Source organism: Monodelphis domestica, chromosome 6, assembly GCF_027887165.1.
Source record: "Monodelphis domestica isolate mMonDom1 chromosome 6, mMonDom1.pri, whole genome shotgun sequence".
NCBI lineage: Eukaryota > Metazoa > Chordata > Mammalia > Didelphimorphia > Didelphidae > Monodelphis > Monodelphis domestica.
The window spans coordinates 238,857,922-238,884,480 of NC_077232.1; positions in this window are offsets into that span (position 1 = coordinate 238,857,922).

The following is a 26,559-nucleotide window of genomic DNA, read 5'->3' on the forward strand; positions in this document are numbered from 1 at the left end:
TTGTACCAAAAATCAAGCCATTCCCCAATTGATAAATGGGCAAGGGACATGGATAGGCAGTTTTCAGATAAAGAAATCAAAACTATTAATAAGCACATGAAGAAGTGTTCTACATCTCTTATAATCAGAGAGATGCAAATCAAAACAACTCTGAGGTATCACCTCACACCTAGCATATTGGCTACCATGACAGCTATGGAAAGTAATGAATGCTGGAGGGGATGTGGCAAAGTGGGGACATTAATTCATTGCTGGTGGAGTTGTGAACTGATCCAATCATTCTGGAGGGCAATTTGGAACTATGCCCAAAGGGCGATTAAAGCATGTCTACCCTTTGATCCAGCCATAGCACTGCTGGGTCTGTACCCCAAAGAGATAATGGAGAAAAATACTTGTACAAGAATATTCATAGCTGTGCTCTTTGTGGTGGCCAAAAATTGGAAAACGAGGGGATGCCCATCAATTGGGGAATGGCTGAACAAATTGTGGTATATGTTGGTGATGGAATATTATTGTGCAAAAAGGAATAATAAAGTGGAGGAATTCCATGGAGATTGGAACGACCTCCAGGAAGTGATGCAGAGCAAGAGGAGCAGAACCAAGTGACCTCACAAGGCAGCAGGACAGTATAAAACAAAATAAAAAGAATGAAATAATTTAGGAAAATATGAAGCATCTCATTCACAAAACACGAGGTTTTAGAAAATTGTCTGAGAAGAGACAATTTAAGAATCATTGGTCTACCAGAAGACCATGACAAAAGAAAAAGCCTGGACACAATACAACAGGAAATTATTCAAGAAAACTGTCCCAATATTCTAGAACAAGAGGGAAAACTGGAGATTGAAAAATACACAGATCACCTCCTGTACTTAATCCCCAACAGACAACACCCAGGAATGTTATACCCAAATTCAAGAAGTATCAGACCAAGGAAAAAACATTACAAGCTACCAAGAAGAAGTCATTCAGATACCATGGAACTAAAGTAAGGATAATGCAGGATCTGGCTTCATCCACACTGAAGGACTGAAAGGCATGGAATATGATATTCCAGAAAGCAAGGGAACTAGGTCTAAAACCAAGAATCAACTACCCAGCAAAACTGACAATATTCTTATAGGGGAATGTATGGTCATTCAACAAAATAGAAGAATTCCAATAATTTGTAAAGTAAAGGCCAGACCTGAACAGAAAATTCAATGCCCAAGCACAAAACTCAAGAGACTCATCAAAAGGTAATTTTAAGAAAAGGGGAAAAAAGAAAAAATAAACAAAACAACAACAACAACAAAAACCCTTTTTTAAGAGGCTAAATAAGTTTAAAAGTTATGTATCCCTACAAGAAAAGAGGTCATTGGTAATTCTTAAAAACTGTTGTTATCACCTGGGCAGCTAGAAGAATTATATTTAGAGGGAACAGAGACAAACTGTATGGGAGGAATGGACAAGACATAAATAGATATATAGATATATGTATTCATAAATACATATACATATGTGTGTACATATATACATATATATGTAACTAGATCTAAAAAAGTGGTTAATACTAAAAGAAATGGGAAAAGAAACAAATGGGTGTAAATTTATATGTCACAAAGAATCTCATGGCGGGAGGGGGGAGAAAATCAGTATACCGGAAGGGTAAAGAGGTTGGAGATGGGAAATACTCAACTCTTACCTGCTTTGAAATTGACCCAAAAAAGGAAGAACAATCCAATCCATTGGGGCAGAGCATAGATTTGCAACTTATAGAGGAGTAGGAGGGTAACAAACTGACTGGTGGGGAGGGAAGCAGTACAAGGGATGGAGAGGGTGGGGGGATAATTTTAGAAAGAATACAGGGAAAATAAGGGGGGAAATAAGAAGGGAGGAGGGTGAAAAGGGAAGTAAATTAAGGGTGGGAACTAGGGGGACTGATTGAAAACAAACATTTGTGTAGAAGGAAATACTTAAAGAAGAAAAGGCAGGACCAGGAGTAGAAATCAAAATGCTGGGAAATACATAGATAGTAATCATAACTCTGAATGTGAATGGAATGAACTCACCCATAAAACGCAAGTGAATAGCAGAGTGGATTAGAATCCAATACCCTAGCATATGCTATCTAAAAGACACACACATGAGGAAGGTAGATATGCATAGGGTGAAACTTAGAGCATTGAGACAACTCTATTGGGCATCAACTGATAAAAAGAAGGCAGGAGTCACAATCATGATATCCAACAAAGACAAAGTAAAAATAAATCTAGTTAAAAGAGATAGGGAAGGTAATTACATCCTGATAAAAGGCAGTATAGACAATGAGGAAATATCAGTACTCAACATATATGTACCAAATGGCAAAACATCCAAATTTCTAAAGGAGAAACTAGTGGAACTCAAGGATGAAATAAATAGAAAAACTATACTAGTGGGAGACCTGAACCTTCCTCTATCCAAACTAGATAAATCAAACCAAAATATAAATGAGAAAAAAGTAAGAGAAGTGAATGAAATCTTAGAAAAAATATAGTTACTAGACATGTGGAGAAAAATAAAAAGGGACAAATAGGAATGTACCTTCTTTTCAGCACCATATGGTTGTTGGTTGTCTCTCGAACCGAGGATGACAATTGTCTTTGTGCATTTTTGTGCACAAAGACACCTGTGTATGAAGATTTAAGTGGAAAAGTCGATGCACAGAGACAGTCCCACTCTCTCGGCTTTGGAAGCCTGGGTCCATTGGCACAAAAAGCCGTTACACCTGGAGACTTCCTCAGCTGCATTGGATGGCCGTGTTGTCTTTTGTGCTCCATCATGCCCTAAGCACTCCACAGTGCCTTGCTGCATCGCCATCTCAGCCGTTGAACCTTCTTGTTGGTTTCTTCCGCCTGTTCCGCCGAAGCAGCACATGGTACATTCACAAAAACTGACCATGTATTATTAGGGCATAAAAACATTGAAAACAAGAACAAAATAGCAGAAATAATTAATGCAACCTTCTCATATCACAATGCAATAAAAATAATAATTAGCAAGGGGACATGGAGAGGTAAATCAAAAGATAATTGGAAATAAAACAATACCATTCTCCAAAACCGGTTAAAGAACAAATCGTAGAAACAATTAATAATTTCATTGAAGAAAATAACAATGATGAGATATTCTTTCAAAACCTATGGGATGCAGCCAAAGCAGTACTCAGGGGGAAATTTATATCCTTGAGTTCATATATTAACAAATTAAGAAGGGCAGTAGTCAATGAATTGGGCATGCAAATTAAAAAACAAGAAAGTGAACAAATTAAAAATCCTCAGATGAAGACTAAATTAGAGATCCTATAAATCCAAGGAGAAATTAATGAAATTGAAAATCAAAGAACTATTGATTTAATGAATAAGACTAGAAGCTGGGCAAGGGACATGGATAGGCAGTTTTCAGATAAAGAAATCAAAACTATTAATAAGCACATGAAGAAGTGGTCTAAATCTCTTATAATCAGAGAGATGCAAATCAAAACAACTCTGAGGTATCACCTCCCACCTATCAGATTGGCCAACATGACAGCAGAGGAAAGTAATGAATGCTGGAGGGGATGTGGCAAAGTGGGGACATTAATTCATTGCTGGTGGAGTTGTGAACTGATCCAACCATTCTAGAGGGCAATCTGGAACTATACCCAAAGGGCAATTAAAGCATGTCTACCCTTTGATCCAGCCATAGCACTGCTGGGTCTGTACCCCAAAGAGATAATGGAGAAAAAGACTTGTACAAGAATATTCATAGCTGCGCTCTTTGTGGTGGCCAAAAATTGGAAAAAGAGGGGATGCCCATCAATTGGGGAATGGCTGAACAAATTGTGGTATATGTTGGTGATGGAATATTATTGTGTAAAAAGGAATAATAAAGTGGAGGAATTCCATGGAGACTGGAACGACCTCCAGGAAGTGATGCAGAGCGAGAGGAGCAGAACCAGGAGAACATTGTACACAGAGACTAATACACTGTGGTATAATTGAACATAATGGACTTCTCCATTAGTGGCAGTGTAACGTCCCTGAGCAATCTGCAGGGATCTAGGAAAAAAACACTATTCATAAGCAGAGGACAAACTGTGGGAGTAGAAACACGGAGGAAAAGCAACTGCCTGACTACAGCGGTTGAGGGGACATGACTGAGGAGAGACTCTAAACGAACACTCTAATGCAAATATTAACAACATGGCAATGGGTTCGAATCAAGAACACATGTGATACCCAGTGGAATCACGTGTCGGCTACGGGGGGTGGGGGGAGGAAAAGAAAATGATCTTTGTCTTTAATGAATAATGCATGGAAATGATCAAATAAAATATTGTAAAATGAAAAAAAATACTAGAAGCTGGTACTTTGAAAAACAAATAAAATAGACAAAGTACTACTCAGTTTAATTTTTAAAAAATGGAAAGAAGAAAACCAAATTGATAGTATCCCAGATGAAAAGGGAGACCTCACCTCTAATGAAGAGGAAATTAAGGCAATCATTAAAAACTACTATGCCCAATTATATGGGAACAAATTTGGCAATCTAGGTGATATGGATGAATACTTACAACAATATAAATTGCCTAGACTAACAGAGGAAGAAATTATCTAAATTACGTAAACAACCCCATATCAGAAAAAAAAATTGAACAAACCATCAAAAACTCCCTAAGAAAAAATCCCCAGGTCCAGAGGGATTCACAAATAAATTCTATCAAATATTCAAAGAACAACTAATTCCATTATTATACAAACTGTTTGACAGAATAAGCAAAGAAGGAGTTCTACCAAATTCATTTTATGACACAAACATGGTACTGATCCCAAAGCCAGGCAGGTCAAAAACAGAGAAAGAAAACTATAGACCAATCTCCCTATGAGCAAATATCATCTGCAATGGAGATAAAGTAGAACCCTTCCCAATCAAATCATGAGTGAAACAAGGATGCCCATTATCACCTCTATTATTTAACATTGTACTAGAAACACAAGCAGTAGCAATTAGAGAAGGAAAAGAAATTGAAGGTATTAAAATTGGCAATGAGGAGACCAAGCTATCACTCTTTGTGTATATGATGGTATACTTAAAGAATCCTAGAGAATCAACCAAAAAGCTAATCGAAACAATCAACAACTTTAGCAAAGTTGCAGGATACAAAATAAACACACATAAGTCATCAGTATTTCTATATATCTCCAATCCATCTCATCAGCAAGAATTAGAAAAAGAAATTCCATTTAAAATCACCCTAGACAATATAAAATACTTAGGTATCTATCTGCCAAGACAAACATAGGAACTATATGAACACAACTACAAAACACTCCACACAATTAAAACTAGATCTAAACAATTGGAAAAACATTGATTGCTGAAGGGTGGGAAGAGCTAATATAATAAAAGCGACAATCCTACTCAAATTAATTTACTTATTTAGTGACATACCCATTGAACTACCAAAAAAATTCTTTACGGAATTAGAAAAAAACATAACAAAGTTGATTTGCTGTCCTGTGTTTTTCAATCACCCTCTTCATGGGGAAATGTAGAAATGACATTATTTTAAATAGCAAAGTTAAAATTCCTTTTAAGTAGAATTTTAGGCCAAGAAACATGTACCTCTCTGAATCCAGAAACTGAACTGTTTGGAGAAGACACCACCATGATGCCTCCAGACTATAAGCTGCATAAGAAGATCAAGAATAAACTTTGGTTGTGGTTGATTAAACATTTATTTGTATCTATACTTTCATGCCAAAGGGGACTGCCCCCTAACTGGCTTTTTGTAATTGCGCCTAGCAATTATTGGTTTTGTTCTTTTTTCCTCTTATCCTCAAATTATTGTAATCCTTATGTTGATGATGTTTTCATGATCCTTTGGGGAAAATCTTTTTACTAAATGATCAAACAGTGGGATGTAAAAATGGAGATTTGGACCCCAGAAGTCCTTGCTCTAGTTCCCAAGATGCCTTCTAATCTCACTGAGATCCCCACCTGGGCGAGATCAAAATTTCTATTAAAACCCAGTAAAGCCTACTGAGCTCTCTTCCTGTACTCAGAGATTGCAAGAATGCAATAAGTGAAATTGAATGGGCCTTTTTGGCCTCCTAGGCAGGTGCTTTCTTATTTTGTATTTTCTTTATTTTTTAATCTTTAATGAACCTCATGGAAATATAATACTTTTAGCAGAGAAACTAATTTTAACTGTTATAATCTCCATTGAACTAACAGATTAAAAATAAAAACCTTATTACTGAAGTAGAAAAACCCACAACAAAGTTCATTTGGAAGAAGATAAGATTAAGGATATCCAGGCAAATCATGAAAAAAAAAAATGTAACTGAAGGAGGACTTGCTGTCCTAGATCTCAAACTATACTATAAAGCAGTGGTTATCAAAACAATTTGGTACTTACTAAGAGACAGAAATAAGGATCAGTGAAATAGACTTGGGGTAAATGACCTCAGCAAGACAGTCTATGATAAACCCAAAGATCCCAGGATTAGGACCAAAACCCACTATTTGATAAAAACTGAGAAAATTGGAAGACAGTATGGGAGAGATTAGGTTTGGATCAACATCTCACACCTTATACCAAGATAAACTCAGAATGGGTGAATGACCTGAATATAAAGAAGGAAACTATAAGCAGATTAGGTGAACACAGAATAGTATACTTGTCAGATCTTTGGGAAAGGAAAGACTTTAAAACAAAGCAAGAGCTAGAAAAAAATTCACAAAATATAAAATCAATTCTTTTGATTACATCAAATTAAAAAGTTTTTGGACAAACAAAACTATTGCATTCAAAATTAGAAGGGAAGCAACAAATTGGGAAACAATCTTCATTACAAAAACCTCTGACAAAGGTGTAATTACTCAAATTTATAAAGAGCTAAACCAGTTGTACAAAAAAAATCAAGCCATTCTCCAATTGATAAACGGGCAAGAAACATAAAGAGGCAATTTTTAGTTAAAGAAATCAAAACCATTAATAAGGACATGAAAAAGTGTTCTAAATCTCTTATAATCAGAGAGATGCAAATCAAAACAACTCTGAGGTATCATCTCACACCTAGCAGATTGGCTAACATGACAGCAAAGGAAAATTATGAATGTTCGACAGGATGTGGCAAAATTGGGATATTAACTCATTGCTTGTGGAGTTGTAAATTGGTCCAACCATTCTGGAGGGCAATGTGGAACTATAAAAGATTGTCTGCCCTTTGATCCAGTCATAGCACTGCTGGGTTTGTACCCCAAAGAGATAACAAGGAAAAAGGCATGTACAAAATTATTCATAACTGCGTTCTTTGTGGTGGCAAAAATTGGAAAATGAGGAGATGCCCTTCAATTGGGGAATGGCTAAACAAATTAAAGTATATGTTGATGATGGAATACTATTAGGAACTGATGCAGAGTGAGAGGAGGAGAACCAAGAAAACATTGTACACAGAGACTTATACAGTGTGGTACAATCGAATATAATGGACTTCTCCATTAGTGGCAATGCAATGACCCTGAAAAACTTGGGGGAACCTACGAGAAAAACCACTATCCACATGCAGAGGAAACACTGTGGGAGTAAAAACACTGAGGAAAATCAACTGCTTGAATACATGGGTTGAAGATATATGGTTGGTGATGTAGACTCTAAATGAACATCCTAGTGTAAACAACAACATGGAAATAGGTTCTGATCAAGGACACAAGTAATATCCAATGAAATTGCGCATTGGCAATGGGAAGACTGGGTGGAGGGGAGGGAGGGAAATAATGTGATTATTATTGTAACCAAGGAATAATGTTCTAAATTGACTAAATAAACTTATTCATATGGAAAAAAAAAGAAAAGTATTTTGGTACTTTGATAGGTATGGCTCCAATTAAGTAGATTAATTTGGATAAGAATGTAATTTTTATTGTTAGCTCATCCAACCCATGAGCAATTAATGTTTTTCCAATTATTTAAGTCTAGTTTTAATTGTGTGAAAAGTATTTTGTAGTTTTGTTTGTATAATTCCTGTGTTTCTCTCGGTGTATAAATTCCTAAATATGTTATATTGACTAGAGTGATTTTAAATGAAGTTTTGATTTCTATTTCTTCCTGCTGAATTTTGTTGGAAATAAAAAGAAATGCTGATGATTTATGTGGGTTTATCTTGTACCCTACAACTTTGCTATACTTGTTCAACCACTAGTCTTTTAATAGATTTTCTAGGATTCTTTAAGTAGACCATCATATCACATACATAGAGTGATAGTTTAGTTTCCTTATTGCCAAATTTAATCTCTTCAATTTATTTTTCTTCTCTAATTGCTATCGCTAGCATTTCTAATAAAATGTTAAATAATAGAGGTGACAATGAGCATCCTTGTTTCAATCCTAATCTTATTGGAAAGGATTCTAATTTATCCCTATTGTGGGTGATACTTGCTAATGGTTTTAATTATTGCTTATTATTTTTAGGAAAGGCCAATCTATTCATATAATTTCTAGTTGTTTTGATAGGAATGAGTATTATAGTGTCAAAGGTCTTTTCTATGTCTATTGAGATAATAATGTGATTTCTGTTAGTTTGGTTCTTGATATGGTCAATTGTGAGGATGTTTTTCCTAATATTTAAGAAACCTTAGATTACTGATTTAAATTCCACTTGATCATTGTTAATAATCCTCATGAAAATTTGCTGATTTCTTTTATTAATATTTTATTTAAGATTTTTGCATCTATGTTCATGAAGGAGATTGGTCTATAGTTTTCTTTCTGTTTTTGGTCTGCCTATCTTTGGAATCAATACCATATTTGTGCCATAAAAGGAATTTTATGAAATTCCTTCTTTGCTTATTTTGTAAAATAGTTTGTATAGTGTTAGGATTAGTTGTTCTTTAAATGTTTGATAGAATTCACTGGTGAATCCAACTGGGTCTGGGTATCTTTTCTTAAGGATATCCTTCATGGCTTGTTTTTTTTTTTTTTCTGAGATGGGAATAAATATTCTATTTCCTCTTCTCTTAATCCACGAACTTTATATTTTTATAAATATTCACCCATTTCACCCATATTGTCATATTTATTGCCATATAATTGCATAAAATAGGTCTTAATAATTACCTTAATTTCCTCTTCAATAGAGAAGACATGTCCCTTTTCATCTTTGATACTATACTGTTGATTTGGTTTTCTTCTTTCTTTTTCTTAATTTAGATTAACCAGTACTTTTCTGTTTTGTTTTTTCAAAGTATCCCCTCCTAGTTGCATTTATTAGTTCAATATTTCTTTTACTTTCAATATTATTAATTTCTTCTTTGATTTTTATGATTTTCTATTATCTTTTATCTGGGGATTTTTAATTGTTTCTCTTTCTAGAATTTTTAGTTTTATGCCCAATTCATTGACCTCTTCCCTCTCTGATTTGCTGATTTATGAACTCAGGGATATACATTTCCCCCTGAGTATTGCTTTGGCTGCATTCCATAGATTTTAATATGTTGTTTCCTCATTGTTATTCTCTTCAATTAGGTCAGTAATTGTTTCTTTGATTTGTTCTTTGACTCATCAGTTTTGAAGAATCAGATTATTTAATTTCCATTTAAATTTAAACATGCCTTTCCACAAACCCTTATTATGATTTTTATTGCATTATGGCCTGAAAAATTGCATTCATTCTTTCTTCTTTCCTACATCTGTTTGCAATATTTTTATTCTTAGTTCATGGTCAATCTTTGTATATATGTCATATGCTACTGAAAAGAAGGTATATTACTTTTTATCACTATTTATTTTTCTCCAGCTATCCATAAGCTCTAATTTTTCTAACATTTGATTTAATTCCCTTACTTCTTTCTTATTTATTTTTTTGGTTCAATTTATCTAGTTCTTATACAGGAAGTTGAGGTCCCCCACTACTACAGTATTACTATCTATTTCCTTCTTAAGCTCTTTTATTTTCTCCTTTAGAAATCTGAATGCATTGCCATTTGGTGCTATATTTGAGGGGTTCAGTCTTTCAGAATAGAGAGAAGAGTGGAGACCTCCCTTTTCAAAAGTGGGGTTCACAGAATACAGCTGATTTTTAAGGTTGGCTCAGAGAGAGGAGAGGGGATTTGAATATTTCACCCCCTCTATCTTCCCTCCTTAGCTAAAGCTGCTCTCCCAGGTTTGCTCTTGTCCCTCTTGCTCCCCCTCCACTGCATGAGACCAAAGAGTCTCCCCTTGATCTGTTCACTCACACTTGTTTCACAGCTTGGGAAACAGATAACTATTTTAATGTCAACTCAATCAGGATAATACAAAGAAATAACTGTCAGGGAAAGAATAGGAGTTAGTCAGAGTTATGATTACTATCTGTGTATTTCCCAGAATTTTAATTTCTACTCCTGTTCTTGCCTTTTCTTCTTTCACTATTTCCTTCTACACCATTGTTTGTTTTTAATCAGTCCCCCTAGTTCCCACCCTTATTTTACTTCCCTTTCTGCCCTCCTACCTTCTTATCCCCCCTTACTTTCTTTGCAGTCTTTTAAAAACTACTCCCATCCTCTCCCTCCCTTGTACTGTTTCCCTCCTCACCAGCGCATTTGTTACCCTTCTACTTCCCTATAGGGCGCAAATCTCTTCTCTCCCCTAATGTGTTGGATTTTCTTCCTTCTATGGGTCAATTTCAAAGCACATAAGAGTTGAGTATTTCCTATCTCTGACCTCTTTACCCTTCCAGTGTATTGATGTTCTCTCCCCTCCCACCATGAGCTTCTTTGTTACATATAAATTTACCCTTTTTTTCTTTTCCCATTGCTTTTAGTACTAACCTTTTTTTAGCTCTCGTTGTGTGTATATACATGCACATATATGTATTTATGCATACATATATCTATATACATATTTATGTCTTGTCATTTCATCCTATACAGTTTGTCACTGTTCCCTCTAAGTATAGTTCTTCTACTGCCCAGGTGATGATAGCAGTTTTTAAGAGTTACCAATGACCTCTTTTCTTATAGGGATATATAACTTTTTAACTTATTTAGCTTCTTTAAAAAAATGTTTTTTTTGTTTTGTTTTGTTTTTCTTTTTTTCTCTTTATAAATTGTCTTTTAATGATTCTCTTGAGTTTTGTGCTCTCTTGAGTTTCCATGCCTTTCGGTCTATTAGTATAGATGCAGCCAGATTCTGTGTTATCCTCACTGTGCTTCCACAGAGGTGATCTGTGTATTCTTTCTATCTCCATGTTCCCCTCTTGTTCTAGGATATCAGGACAGTTTTCCTGAATAATTTCCTGTAGTATTATGTCCAGGCTTCTTCTTTTGTCATGGTTTTCTGGTAGACCAATAATTCTTAAATTGTCTCTCCTGGAACGTTTTTCTAAATCTTCTGTTTTGTGAATGTGATGCTTCATATTTTCCTCAATTTTTTCATTCTTTTGGTTTTGTTTTATAGTGTCCTGCTGCCTTGTGAGCTCACTTAATTCTAGTTGTTGTATTCTGGTTCTTAAAGACTAGATTTCATTCCTTGCTTTTTGGTCATCGTCCTTCTGGTTTTCTTTGGAGGTCACTTTCATTCTCTTTACCTTATCTCTCATCTCCTTTGCCTTATCTTTTATCCTCTTTACCTCATCTTTCATCTCCTTTGCCTCATTTTCAAGCTGGACAATTTTGGCTTTCAAGTCACTATTTTCTGTTCCAGATGACTTATCTTATTTTTTAAGTTATTTTCCCAATTGTCTTCAGCCTCTCTTAATTGTGTTTTGAGTTGTATTTTGAGTTCTTCCAAAGCCTGTATCCAGTTTGCGGGGATTTCTGTTTTATTGCTTGACCTTCCTTGATTCTCCTCTGTTCCATTTGCTCTTTGTTCATTGACTGTATAGAAGTTGTTGATTGTAATTTCTTTTTCTTTCTTTTTTTTTCAGAGCTGGGAGGGTCTTTATTTTTTTTCCATTTGAATAAGTTTAGTCAATTTAGAACATTATTCCTTTGTTACAATAATCACATTATTTCTTTCCTTCCCCTCCACCAACTCCTCCCGCAGCCAACACACAATTTAATTGGGTATTACATGTGTCCTTGATCAGAACCCATTTCCATGTTGTTGTTTACACTAGGATGTTCATTTAGAGTCTACATCCCCAGAAATATGCCTTCAACCCATGTATTCAAACAGTTGTTTTTCTTTGGTGTTTTTACACCCACAGTGTTTCCTCTGGATGTGAATAGTGGTTTGTCTCTTTTCTTTTTCTGTTGTTTGCTCATATTTACCCCTTCTTTACTCCCTGTAGTTGTCTGTGCTCTTCCTCCTCTCATTTTTTTTTTTGATTTTGGGGTTTTCTGTCAGTCTCCCCTCTTGGAGCTTTGTCAGGAGATATCTCAGTGCAGTCTGTGGGAGAGGAGCGTTGGAGCTTGAGCTTCCTGACCTCTGAAGACTTTTGATGGAATTGCGTTCAGCTTTATTGGGCTGGATGTGCCCCGAGGCTCAAACCTCTTGGAATACTGGAGAAATATGGAGGTTTTCAGCCGCTGTGACCAGGCTTCCTGCTCTATGCTCCCTCTCCACCTCCTTTCCCACCACCTGTTTTGACGCTCTGAGCCTGGCAGATCCATGTCTGTAAAGGTACTCCCTCCAGACCAGCGCCTTTGCCCCCCAGAGGTTTCCACTGCTGCTGGAGGCTTAGTGCTCTGGGTGGGGGAGGGGTCATTGGACATTCCTTTTTCTTTCCCCTTAAACCCATGTGTTCTCAAATTCCAGCCTTGGGGGGGAGTACCTTTTGAGTTGAGTCCTGCAAGAGGGTTCCTTGACCTTGTTAGGTTTGATTTTCAGTCCCCTGGGAGCATTTAGTTTGTAATTGGTAAGGAAGGGTTTTCAGAGGTCTGAACTTTGCTGCCTCTACACTGCCATCTTGACCCAAATCTCTCCCTCCTCTTTGTAATGAAAGCTTATCAAGTTTTACATTAAAACTGTGATAAATTTGACTTTTGATTTTTTTTTTAAATTCTACTTTGCAACAGCTGTAAATTGTGTCCTTTATTATTCTAAATAGCATTACACCTGCACCAAGCTATTTTCTCAAATGAACTATTCATCAACTCTATTATTAAACAAACAAGAAGCATCTGTAGCACTCAAGGAATAAGGAGCATTCAACTTTCAAATCATGGCTCTGCCAACAATTTCACTTCCTTGATGAACTCCAACAGGTTTTATTTTTCAGTTAAATTAATAGAATATTTTGGAATTTACAAAATCCTCTCCTATTTAGCATTAGAGGAATTAAATGAATTTATCAAATATAGCACAGGCATGTGACACTTTTAATATATTTTAAGAGTGATAAATGATTTTAAATTGTATATTTCTGGGATTAACTTTGTCTCATGAACTCCAATTGTGGGTTAGTTTATCAATCCAGCACTTATTATATGCCTTTGAAAAATGCTAGATGATGGATATAATGCTCTTCTTCATCTGCAGAGATAATGGTAGGGGTGACTTAACATCATGGATACAGAATTGGCCTTAAAATCTGTAAGACACAATTCTGCCTCTGATACATACTGGCTTTGTGACCCTGGGCAGTTCTTCTAATTTAGTGCAATTTAGTGCACTAAGTAACTTTCTAAGACTGTAAGTTGAAAAGAAGGTCATGCCTTACTTTGATCAAAAGGACTTTCCTCCCTTTGAATTCCTTGTATCAAGGAAATTATATGTCCAGTCCCTCTCTCAAAAACTTCACAGAAATTTCCAGGAAACACAAGCCAGACTACTATTTGTTATATTATCTCCATGTGTAACATGTATATTTATATGTATATCTACACATGGATATTTGTATGTATATATAAATTACATGTGTTTATATACATTCATATATTTAAAATACATACATAAATCTATCATAAGTTTCTTTGAAAAATCCTGAATAACTTACTTTCTCCAGAGATAACATACAACTTATCCCAGTTGCCCTCCCTCAGAGGCTGAGAGGTCCCATCTTTCTTTAAATTCCCACTGAGACATGGACCATACTCTCTGCCAAATGGACCATCTTCTAATGGCATGTTCTAGCTTCCCTTTGCTTTTACTGATTCCTTTCATGTTTAGTTGGGTCCTAACTTGGCAAAGATATCTCATTCACATCAATCAATATAAGCCAGAAACCATAAGAGAAGGTCAGCCCTAGGCAAAATTTGAAAGTTGTCAGAATATGCCCAAAGCTGTCCTACAGACACAATTTCAGATTCCCACTGCTTTCTTAGAGAAAACAAAATTATTTACCTACTAAGGAAAGTCCCATAGGTATATTTTAAAGTCACACTTGATATAAGGATAAGTTTGAGGAATAAATGACATAAGAGGTTAGAGAACCAGAGAGTACCTTGGGAGAAAACATACATCCCCCTCATCTTACAGATGGAGCAACTATTACAAAGGTTAAGGAGCTTTCTCAAAGGTATACAAGATTCAAACTGAGTTCTTTTGACCCTAATTCACTACACTAAACAATCAAATGAGTATTGCTTTCAAGTCTTTATAAAATTTTCATAGTGACATAAATTATTCGAAGTGGAACAATACAGGAATGCTGAATATTTAAAATTTTACAGCAGTAAGTAACTTTAACTTTGGAAAAATGTTGCAAACTTTGATCATATTTCTCATAAAGGCATCTTGGCTAATTCTCAATTAAGAAAAATAAAACATAAACTCAATGAGAAAATATCAATATTATATTTACAATACTCACTCAGGGTTTTTAAAAAGCTTAAAAAGATCTTGACAGTGGATTAATAAAAATTTTTCCACAACTGGAAAGTAATATCTATATTTTTAGTATCTCTGGATTAATAAATGGATATATCTATATTTCATATAAAAGTAAGGAAGCTATGGGTAGTGTAATGGATAGAGCACTAGATCTGGAATCAGGAAAACTTGAGTTAAAATCCATACTCTTTTACTCTTAGCTGTGACCATTGATGATTTACATACCCTCTCCTTTAGTTTCCTCATCTGTAAAATGGGAATAATAATAGTACTTCATGCCCAGTATTGTTATGAGGATAAAATGAGATAATAGTTGTAAAGGGCTTGGAAAACTTATATAGTTATATGCATTCTAGCTATGTTTATTACTATATACAATTTCATGGTGTTGCATGAGATATATTGGTTAATCATTGACTAAAATCCTATTCTTAATACCTTATAGTGGCATTGAGGTGACCCTATGTTCCCCAAGTCTATTGCCAATAGAACATAAAGTCTAGCAAACCCTGCCAAATTGGGAAGGGTCTGGATTCTGGCCAGTAATATAACTGAAAGTACATTAACTAAAGGACAGCTTGGAAAAATGTTAGTATCTCATCACCAAAGAATTGACCCTCAGATGATGAACTTTTACAGACACAACAGCTTATAATGACAGCCTGAGGGGCAACTAGGTGACTCAGTGAATGAAGACTCAGACCTAGAGATGAGAGATGCTGGGTTCAAATCTATCCTTAGAGACTTCATAGTTGTGAGGGCAAATCACATCCTCTATTATCTGATCCTTAGCACTTTCTTGCCTTGGAATCAATACTTAACATTGATTCTAAAATAGAAAATAAGGATTTTTTTTAAAAGACAGCATGCCTAGGGGCAGGCATAAATGGGTTACAGTCTTTTTTGTAAAAGGAATATCTACAAAAATTAATTTAGAAATCTTTTGAAATTTGTGTCAGACTATACTTTTTTTTTCAAATGAAGAATTCAAATTTTATATCCCACGAGAAAGGTTCTACATTTCTATTTCCTTGGTTGTTTTCAACAGACTAATTGTCATTATTCAAACTTATTTGAGGGGTTTGATAAACCCTATCCCACTTTGACTCTGTATGCTTATTTATTTCTGTGAGAGAACACAGCGATATTAATCCATTTATCCTAATTTGATGGTTGCATTTTCTTTTTCATGACTGGTCCAGCCTTAGTACTTATCCAGAGCTACCTATACTGCAAAATATTGTTCTCTTTGGGCTATTATTTCATGCTGTACACTTGCACCAAGTAGTGTCAGAATTGGGGACAGGTGTTTTATTTTATTTTATCACTTTAAACATTTTACTGATTTCTTGATTTTCTTTTTTTAAATTTTCATCACCGTCATTCTCCAATTTTCATTAATCTCATATCCTATGACTTATTCTCATTACAGTGGATGATAGTAACTACTATTTATACCATGCTTTAAAATGCAAAACATTTTACAAATATCTTCATCCTCACAACAGCACTAGAAAAGAAGGTGCTGTTATATCCTCATTTAACAGATAAATAAACTGAGATACAAAGGTTAAGTGACTTGCCCAAAGTCACATAGCTGTTTCTAAGACAGGATTTGAACTCAGTTCTTCCTGCACGTAGGCTGTTATAGCACCTGGTGACAATTAAGTAAAGCCAATCAAAAAATAAGCAACATATTGGTCATATTTGCAAATACATGACTCATTCTACTTCTGCATTTCATTGCACCTCTATGGAGAATTGAGAGATTAATCACTGAAGCAATTAGATTTTGATGTCTTTCAGTTTTGTTTTCCTTTCTATGCTGTTTGGTCATCATTGCAAAGTGTTCTCCTGAATCTGATTCATTTGCTCCATGTTGGCTATATGTTTTTCCTACATTTCTTCCAATTCTTCATATCTGTCATTTCTTCCAGCACAATATTATTATGATTTGGGAGAGTTATTTTGTGGATTCATGTTCATTGTTCTAAAATCAATAGATAGATAGAATCAATAGTCACATTTGGATCATCTCTGCCAAGGCAGACAGTCCCAACTGCTCCTTGTTGGAATATTCCAAGAGTATCTGTGCCATTATTGATATCAGGGTTCAAGAATACTTGGACAAACTATTACATTTATAGCTGATGGTGTCAATGAGCTTATCACAATTTGACCTTTTAGTAGGGGATTTTATTATGTTTTCCCTGGAACAATTCAGACAGAAAGAGTGAATATAAGCTGGATTGATAAAATTACATTCCCCTTTACAACTCCTCAAACTTTCTTGAAATATTAACCTCTCAAAATTTTGGATGGGGATAATCTCCTGGGCAAAACCTACTTGAAGGCTATTTTTTTTTGATAGAGAAAGGATAAAGAAAATAGATACCAAACCATAATTTAGGCTTGATTATCTAGATGGAAAAATGAACAAAAGAAATGAGATGTCTTCCAATGTGTACGCAGTCCTTGGACTTAAAGAATGAGCCTCCAACAAAGTTATACCATTATCTTAGAGTCCCTAACCTTTCATTCCTGATCTGCAAATTCTGTTTCATCAATAAATGTCACTGATTCTTCCATACTGTTTCCTGAACTTGTGAACACCACTGGATGACTTTCAGCTAGTCTACTATATAGATTCTTCTTACCCTTATTTTACGGGTTGGGAAACTGAAACTCAGAGAAGTTGAGATTTGTTTGAGACTATATACAGTTGGAAAATAATAGAGCCCAAATTCAAACAGAGGTCTTCTGATTCCAAAATATGATTATTTCTAATGTCTGGAATTACCTTTCTTTCCTATACTGGAAGCCTCCTCTGTCTTAGATATCACCATGTTTGACCCTCACCCCAGGGCCCCTCAGTTGTTGATAGCTACAGGAGAGAGTACAAGAATATTGTCTCCGGAGATGAAGTATGGATTTCTTGCTTGCTTGAATGGAAGAGATGGGCAAAAAGTGGCACTAGAAACATTTGCACAGTACTGAGCTGAAGATAACTATCTTTGTTTAAATAAATGTACTGTGATTTCCCCATAGCCCCAGATGCCTTCAAATAGCTTCTCTGGTACTTTAATATGAACTCAAGAATTAGTTATAAAATTTTGGATTTGATAGATGCTTTTTTTGGAACTCTGATCTATTCACTTTTCCCTGTTCCAATGGACATTTTCCAGACATATAATTCCTGGATTTTCCCCTCTGTCTACTCTCCTTTATGAACAAGGATGTAAATATGACACATTGACCATCAGAGAAAAGGATTAATTCTCCTTTTGATTGGTCTCCTAACTGTTCTGTCAAGGATCCATGTTACATGGAAATATTTAGGGAAGAGTCCTAACAGAAGCTGACCTCAGAAAACCTAGGGAGAGGGAAACAGCTGGCCTGGAGCAAGCACAAGCCCATGAACAGCTGAAGGAGGGAGAGAATTATGGACTTTTAGAGTTCAAAAATGACCTCAGAGGTCATTTAGTCCAAAATGCCCTAATCTATGGCATTTCTGATTAATGATCTCTCAGTTTCAACTGGACCACCTCCAGTGACAACAAAGTAACTATCTTTCAAAGCAGCTCATTCCATTTCTGGACAGTATCAATTATTCATCATAATAAGAAGGGGGGAAACAAAAAATTCCCTATAACTTCTATTTTAGAGATATGGCAACACATAATTACTGGAATCCAAACTGCAAACAAAAGTGTAAGTTTGTGTTTTTTTAATATTGGAATGCATGAATGGATGAAGAGGATGGACTAAAAAAAGCTGAGGAAAATTGAAAAATTCATGACTAGAGGGGAAAGAATTTAAAATACAAAGAATAGAAATCAAGCCTGGGAGTCAGGAGACATGGATTATAATTCCAGCTTTGATTTAATAAGTCCAAGAAATAGGACCTTGAATGAGAAACTTACTTCCCTCAGTCTGTGTTTCTGCATCTATAAAAGGAAGGTATTGGATGAGGTGATCTCTTTAATTCCTTTTAGTTCTAATATGCTATAGCTATAGAGAAAAGTAATATTTAACCAAAGGAATGAAATTCTGATGCTAATGAGGCATTATTCTAGTCTTACCAATATAAAATATTTGGGAATCTATCTACCAAGACAAATATAGGAATTATATGAACACAACTACAAAATACTTTTCACACAATTAAAACTAGATCTAAATAATTGGAAAAACATTAATTGCTCATGGGTAGGATGAGCTAACATAATAAAAATGACAATCCTACCCAAATTAATCTACTTATTAAGTGCCATACCTATCAAACTACCAAAATACTTTTTTATAGAATTAGAAAATTATGACAAAGTTCATCTGGAAGAACAAAAGATCAAGAATATCAAGGGAACTAATGAAAAATAAATGTGAAGGATGGGGGCTTAGCAGTACAAGATCTTAAACTGTACTATAAAGTATACTAGTCTTACTGTGAAATGAAGTGTTAACCATGTCAGCTACAACATTTTGGTATGAATTTAACTCATTTTGAATCAAGGAACTCATTTTGAATGTCCAAGATGTGTTTGATTTAGATTCTTTCATGGCAAATAGATTGAATAGGAGCATGTGCCATTTTCCCATGGTCACTTCTAACACCACAATTCCTGAACACACTATCTACTATTTCTATCTACTTTTCAAGGGAGCTAATAACCATTGATGAATTGGAAGAATATTTAGGTGGATAGTAGGCAGATGTGGCAGATAGGTGGTAGAGTTGGTAGAGTACTAAATCTAGATTCAGGATGATCTGATTTCAAATGGGACCACATATACAAGGTCATATGTCTATGGGAAAGACATTTAACCTACTTTCCTCAGTTTCCTCAATTGTAAAAACAGAGATAGTAATACCAATACCTCAGGGTTATTGTGAGGATCAAATGAGATAAAAATTGCAACAGACTTAAGAGAATACCAACTAAAAGACAGAAGGGAGGATCAATGGAATAGACTTAGGGAAATGGCCTCAGTAAGATAATGTACGATAAACCTAAAGATCTTGGCTTTTGGTACAAGAATCCACTGTTAAACAAAAACTGCTGGGAACATTAGAAAAGGGTATGGGAAAGATTAGGTCCAGATGAACATCTCATACCCTATACCAAGATAAACTCAGAATGGGTAAACATCTTAAATATAACGAAGGAAACTAAGTAAATTAGGTGAACACAGAATAGTATATTTGTCAGATAGATGGGAAAGAAAGGAATTTAAGACCAAGCAAGAAATAGAGAGTATTACAAAATGTAAAATGAATAATTTTAATTACATTAAAAAGTTTTTTATACAAATAAAGCCAATTCAACCAAAATTAGAAGGGAAGTAACAAATTGGGGGAAAATATCTTTAGAACAAAAACCTATGAGAAAGATCTAATTTCTCAAATTTATAAGGAGCTAAGTCAATTGTACAAAAAATCAAGTCATTCCCCAATTAATAAATGAGCAAGGGACATAAATAGGCAATTTTCAGATAAAGAAATAAAAATAAGCACGTGAAAAAGTGTTTTAAATCTCTTAGAATTAAAGAAAGGCAAATCAAAACAACTCTGAGGTACCATCTCACACCTAGCAGATTGGCTAATATGACAGCAAAAGAAAATAATAAATGTTGGAGGGGACGCAGCAAAATTGGGACATTAATGCATTGCTGGTGGAGTTGTGAATTGATCCAACCATTCTGGAAAGCAATTTGGAATTATGTCCAAAGAGATTAAAATGACTGCCTGCCCTTTGATCCAGCCACAGCAGTGCTGGGTTTGTACCCCAAAGAGATAATAAGAAAAAATAAGTGTACAAAAATATTCATAGCCTTGCTCTTTGTGGTAGCAAAAAATTGGAAAACGATGGGGTATCCCTTGATTGGAGAATGGATGAACAAATTGTGGTGTTTGATGATTATGGAATACTATTGTTCTAAAAGTAATGAACTGGAGGAATTCCATGGGAACTGGAATGACCTCCAGGAATTGATGCAGAGCGATAGGAGCAGAACCAGGAGATCTCTATACACAGAGACTGATACACTATGGTACAATTGAATGTAATGGACTTCTCTATTAGCAGCAATGCAATGACCCAGGACAATTCTGCAGGACATATGGGAAAGAACACTATCCACATTCATAGAAAGAACTGTGGGAGTGGAAAAACAGAAGACTTTTCCTTGATCACATAGTTAGATAGGGATATGATTTGTAGACTCTAAATGATCACTCTATTGCAAATATTAATAATATGGAAATAGGTCTTGGACAATGATACTTGTAAAATCCAGTTACATTGTGTGTTGGCTATTAGAGGGGGGAAGGAGAGAGGAGGAAAAGAACATGAATCTTGTAACCATGGGAAAATATTCTAAATTAATTAATTAAATATTTTTTAAAAAGAATACCTATTATATAATAGAAATCATTATATAAGTGCTAGTTATTTTTGTTGTTGATGCTGCTGCTGCTGTTATTCCAGCCCAGGTTGGTCTGCCACCCTATGATAGACCTCTACGACTTTGATTCCTAAGAGTACCTACCATCTGTAGCCAGGTAACTTGATGGGCTAGCTGCATATGTCATTCTATACAGTACCAAGAATTAATTTTTTTTAAAGTTACTGATCCTAAACCAATATGCCTTTAGCAAGGAAAAGTAAAAAGCAAAACATGTTGAAGTGATCTAATCTTGGACAAGCATCATAGAAATCTCTTAATTCTCTACCAGGGACTTTGCAAATCAAATATACTCTAACAATCAAACACATTACAAATAAGGCAGAGTATAAAGCCTAAGTAAATCAGATTACAGAATTAAATTCCCTCACATTTAAGGTATGGTAGATATTATATCAATTACTATTTGCCTTGAGATTGAGGCCTTATCTGGACAATATGGGGAACACCAGCTATAAAATAGGCAGTTTCAGGAAGGGAAAGGGTGACTGAGAGCCTAGTGGTCTTTCATGAGGTCTATGGGGAGAGGAGGTTGAGGAAGGGGAGGAGCATGAGAAAGGGGCTTCCTACTGTTCCTCAAATCTCATTTCACTTACATAAGGCGACCCCTGAAACTGATCTACATAATTCAGACCAATCACTATGTCTGTAGATATTTACTGCTAAAACTCATATTTCTATTGGAATTTAAGATTTATAAGACATTTTCTTCATAATAGTCCTGTGATTATTGGTAGTTATTCAATAACCATCACCAAATCCATTTTACAGATAAGGAAACTGAGGTTTAGAGGTTTAGGTTTATTACAATTATGGTTCCACTAGCTAAATGCTTATAAATGGTCTAAATCTTAAAGACAGAGTACAAGAAGGGACCTCAGAGGCCATCTAGCTCAATGTTCTCCCTCTAATTTTATAGTGAAGGTAACTGAGGCCCATGGTACCTAGGTGATTTGTTCAAGGTCACACAAATAGTAACCATGACACATGCAAGGATTTGAAATCAAATCCATTGACTTCAAAGCTCCTTCATCTCTTTCCACTTCTCTTTGCCCCTCCTCAGATGTTCTGATTCCCTGATTAGCTCTTGCTAGTAGGAGTCTGGGTACATTCAGGCTTCTCCTGATCGGAATCAATTGTGGTAAGAGATGCATATGAATTTCACAAACAGGTGCTGAAATTTTACTAAGTGATCTGCACTAAGCTGGGGGAAACAAAGGAAAAGAAAAAATAGGCCATTTCATTAAGGCATTTACATTGTAGTGGGGAAGACAATGAATATCTGAAGAGCTTTATGCAAGATGGAAGGCATTTTGGAATGGAAGACTCTAGGAGCTGGGGGACCACTTGTAGGAAAGTCCCCTGGAGAAGACACTATTTGAACTGAGCACTGAAAGATGGTAGGGACCTAAGAGACAGAGGTGAGGAGGGAAGAGCATTCTGGGTTTGGAAGGCAGCCTAGGGAAGGGGCATGTTGCCTGGAAAAGGAGAGTTTTATGTGAGGAAGAGCAAGTAGATAAATGTTTGGAAAGTAGAATGCAGAAAGGTAAATGATGTTTATTAAGACTGAAAAAGTATGATGGGTCAAGATGGTGATGCTTTAAATGCCAAATAGTGATGATCAAATTCATATTTAAACTAAGAAGTAATATAATAGGGAGCCGTTGGAGTTTATTGAGTAGAGAAATGACATAGTCAGGCCTAAGCTTCACTAAAATCATTTGGCAGCCAAACAGAAGATGAAATAGTAAGGAGAGATGTGAGGTAGTGAGACCAACTAGATTTTCAGAAGACTAAGAGAAATGAAGGAAAACAATTAATATGGAAAAAAATACATGAGGTAGTCACTCAGTCTAGGGAGAAAAAAAATGGAATAGTTTAGAAATTCAGACCAGTCAAGAGGTGATGAGGCATTGTAGTGGGGTGATAGCCAAGAGAGGGAAGAGAAGGGGCATACAATATCAGCAGGAGGCATGCCTAGAAAATGGCAATTTGAATTTTAGTGTTATTGTTATAATACTATATCCCATTAGACTACAGAAACTCAATAAGGAATTCTTTTTTTTTTTTCCCAGTCAGAATTTATTTGAAAATTTTAAACAGATATAAAAGAAACCATCTAACTTGAAAAGGACTCAGGGAATTAAAGTCAAATTTAAAAGCTCCAAGGGAAAGACAAATAATATGTCATACTTACATGTGGATAGAGAATTTCATTTTCACATTAATTAATTCCTTTGATTTTTATCGCCACCCTAAAGGATGGTTAGAAAAAAAAATGTGTTTAGCTTCATTTTACAAGCTGAAATTAGTGACAGCAAAATAGTGGCAGAGCTAGAACTAGCACCCTGGGCTCCTAACATTAAGATGAGTGTTCTTTGTGTTTTATTTTTCCCACATGTAAAATGAATTATGTGACATGCCATTTAATAGGGAAAGCATTTATGCTTGTTTTTTGTGCTTGTTTTTTAATTTAAATTTGTTTTTTTGTCTTTTGTTTCCCTCAAAAACCAAAATCTCTCAGACTCTGGTCCTCTCTGTTTTTCTGCCTCTTTTTTATCTTTTTTGTCTCCCCACCTCTCTCCCTCTTTTTTTTTAAGTCTCTGCCTTGGTCTACTTCTCTCTCTCTCTCTCTCTCTCTCTCTCTCTCTCTCTCTCTCACTGCACGCATGCACACAGACACACAGTATTTTGTGATTTTATTGGTTTAAAACCGCCTTGTGTAGAATCTCCTCTACCAATGGAAATTAGCACCTGCTCAGAATCTTAGTGGCTTATAGAGTAGTCTGGGACACAGAGAGGGTAAGTAACTTACCTGGAATCAAAATGAGAATGTCAAAATCTTTTTGATTTTAGAAATGTTTCTCTATCAATTAGGTTTCCATGACTTTTTTAAAAAATCTCCTTGAAAAGGAAAAAAAAATATCACAAAACAAAATATACTATTTTCCAAACCCCAAACCAGAGGTCAGCTCTGCAGATTTCTCTCCCATGGAAAGAACTAGAAACAAGAAGTTGGTTGTAATGTCACAAGTTTGACAGATCTATAAAACTTTATGACAAAAAGCTAGCTGGATGCAGACAGAAAAAGGTTATGATCAAATAATGAAAGGAAAGATGGCATAATATGCCAGAGATGCTCTAATTAAGTTAAAGATTAGGAAGTTTACAATACAAAGATCCCATTCTGAGAATCATTAGAGAAAACTAAAATTGGGGCAGAGATGGGGGAGGAAGAGTACAAATGTTAGAACATCAGAAGCCTCAAGGGATAGAATGAGGAAAATCAATTAGAAAAAGCTCTTCAAATACAAATGGTCTATGAAAACTAGCGAATACCTAAGACTGAACTCCAATTGGGAGAAACAAGGAAGGAAATTATATACCACTCCTGTGGGATAGCAAACATGATTTAGGTAAAAAGCTTTTAGTTTTATGGCTGGGGAGGTAGCAATAAAGAAAATGAACTTCCTGCCAGGGATTCTTTTTTCAACTCTTGCCAATTCTTGTGTCTAGGGAAACTATAAAGACTGCCCAGAATCATCCCAGAAGAGCTGGTGCAGATCTCTAGCTTATTCTATCCCAAGTATTCAGGAGAGCCTGGTTTCAGGGATGCATGAAGGCGAAATGGGGTGGGGGAAGGAGGAGAGGAGAAAGAACTCCCCCTCCCACAGGCTCCTTGTTTCAGTTGCCCTCTCAGTGTTGTCAGAGATACCAGAGGCATATGTGATAGATGCTATAGAAATTTAAAGAGAGAGAAAATATACAGCTAATGAGAAACAGAATGTTTCTCCTTTGGCAATACCAATACCATGAAGCAATTCTCATTTAAGGCTTTCCAAATAATTTTTTGAAGCAAGACAATATTATTAATCCCATTTTTTTGGTGTGTAACAACAAAACTGAGTTAAATTACTCAGAGGTAGTACAGGCTCCTCCCACCCAAAGTATCATGGGTTAGAAGGGGAGGGAATACTGATTCTCATGTTTCTAAACCCCATTACCTAACTCTTAGGAGAGATGTTCCACTTAAGCTCAGCAAAATGGTGAAACAATGAAATTATTTTCCCCTCCTACTCCTCCTCACTATGGCCTAATATTTTCTTGCTATTTCTTAAATATATAGGGCTTGCCAATGTGTATCAATCACCAAACGACCTCTCCAATGTTCCCTGATCCAAGACTACACAGTCCCCAAACAATTACTGGTTGAAGTCTTAAAAATCTGCCTTGGGTCTAATTAAATTGCACATTAGAGAAAAGTAGAATCTTGGAGATCATTTTCTACAACACCCTTATTTTCCAGGCGAGGTAACTGAAGTTGAGAGATAAGTGACTTGTCCAAAGTCACACAGTTAATTAATGACAAAAGACCCTGTCCTTGAGGCCAGCTACCTTCCTGTGTTGAAAAGGATTCACTTAGGTTTTTAAATGTTCTTGGCAATCAAAACCAGTCTAATTTCATCGTACTACTAGAATAATTTCATTCACCACACTCAAATCAAAGAGCTTCAGGTGAATGTGGTTAACATATATTATTATAGATATATAAGAGAGCATTTAACTGTATAAATCCATTTTGTCATGAACCCTCAGATTGTGACTAATCTGATTTCTGTAATGTTATGGAGAAATCAGGAGTCACATTTTAGAAAGCTGACTTGCTTCCAGGGATGGAAGCTAAATTGGTAAAGGTCTTTGAGGTCATGCTATGTGACAATCAGTTGAGGGAATTGAGCATGTCGAGTATGGAAAAGAAGCCTGATACGTGAGCAGGATAGACGTCTTCAATATTTAAAGTCTAATACCATGAAAAAAGGAATTTTAAAATGTTTTGCTTGACACCAGGTGTAAATTTAGGAGCAGTGGGTGCGCATTGTAAGGACTTGATGTTAGCAAAAAAAATACAGTCCACTAGAACTAAACAAAAGTAGAATGTAGCGTCTCAAGGTTCCCTTCATTACTTAGCCTTCAAGTATATCATAGATGACATTCTGGTTCAGGTACACACTGGACTAGATGACATCTTTCAGTTCTAATAGTCTATGAGAATGAGTCAGTGAGCCGTCTGATTTATTATGCTTTTAGTTCCTTCTCCCACCTACATCCACCAAACCTCACTGATGTAATATTGCACTTAAACTCCAATTGTTCAGTTGTTTCACTAACATCTGACTTTTGTGATTTTCTTGGCAAAGATACTAGAGAGTTCTATCATTCTCTTCTCCAGATCACTTTATTGATAAGGAAACTGATGAGGAGAAGGAAGGCAGGAAGGCAGGAAGGCAGGAAGGCAGGAAGGCAGGAAGGCAGGAAGGCAGGAAGGCAGGAAG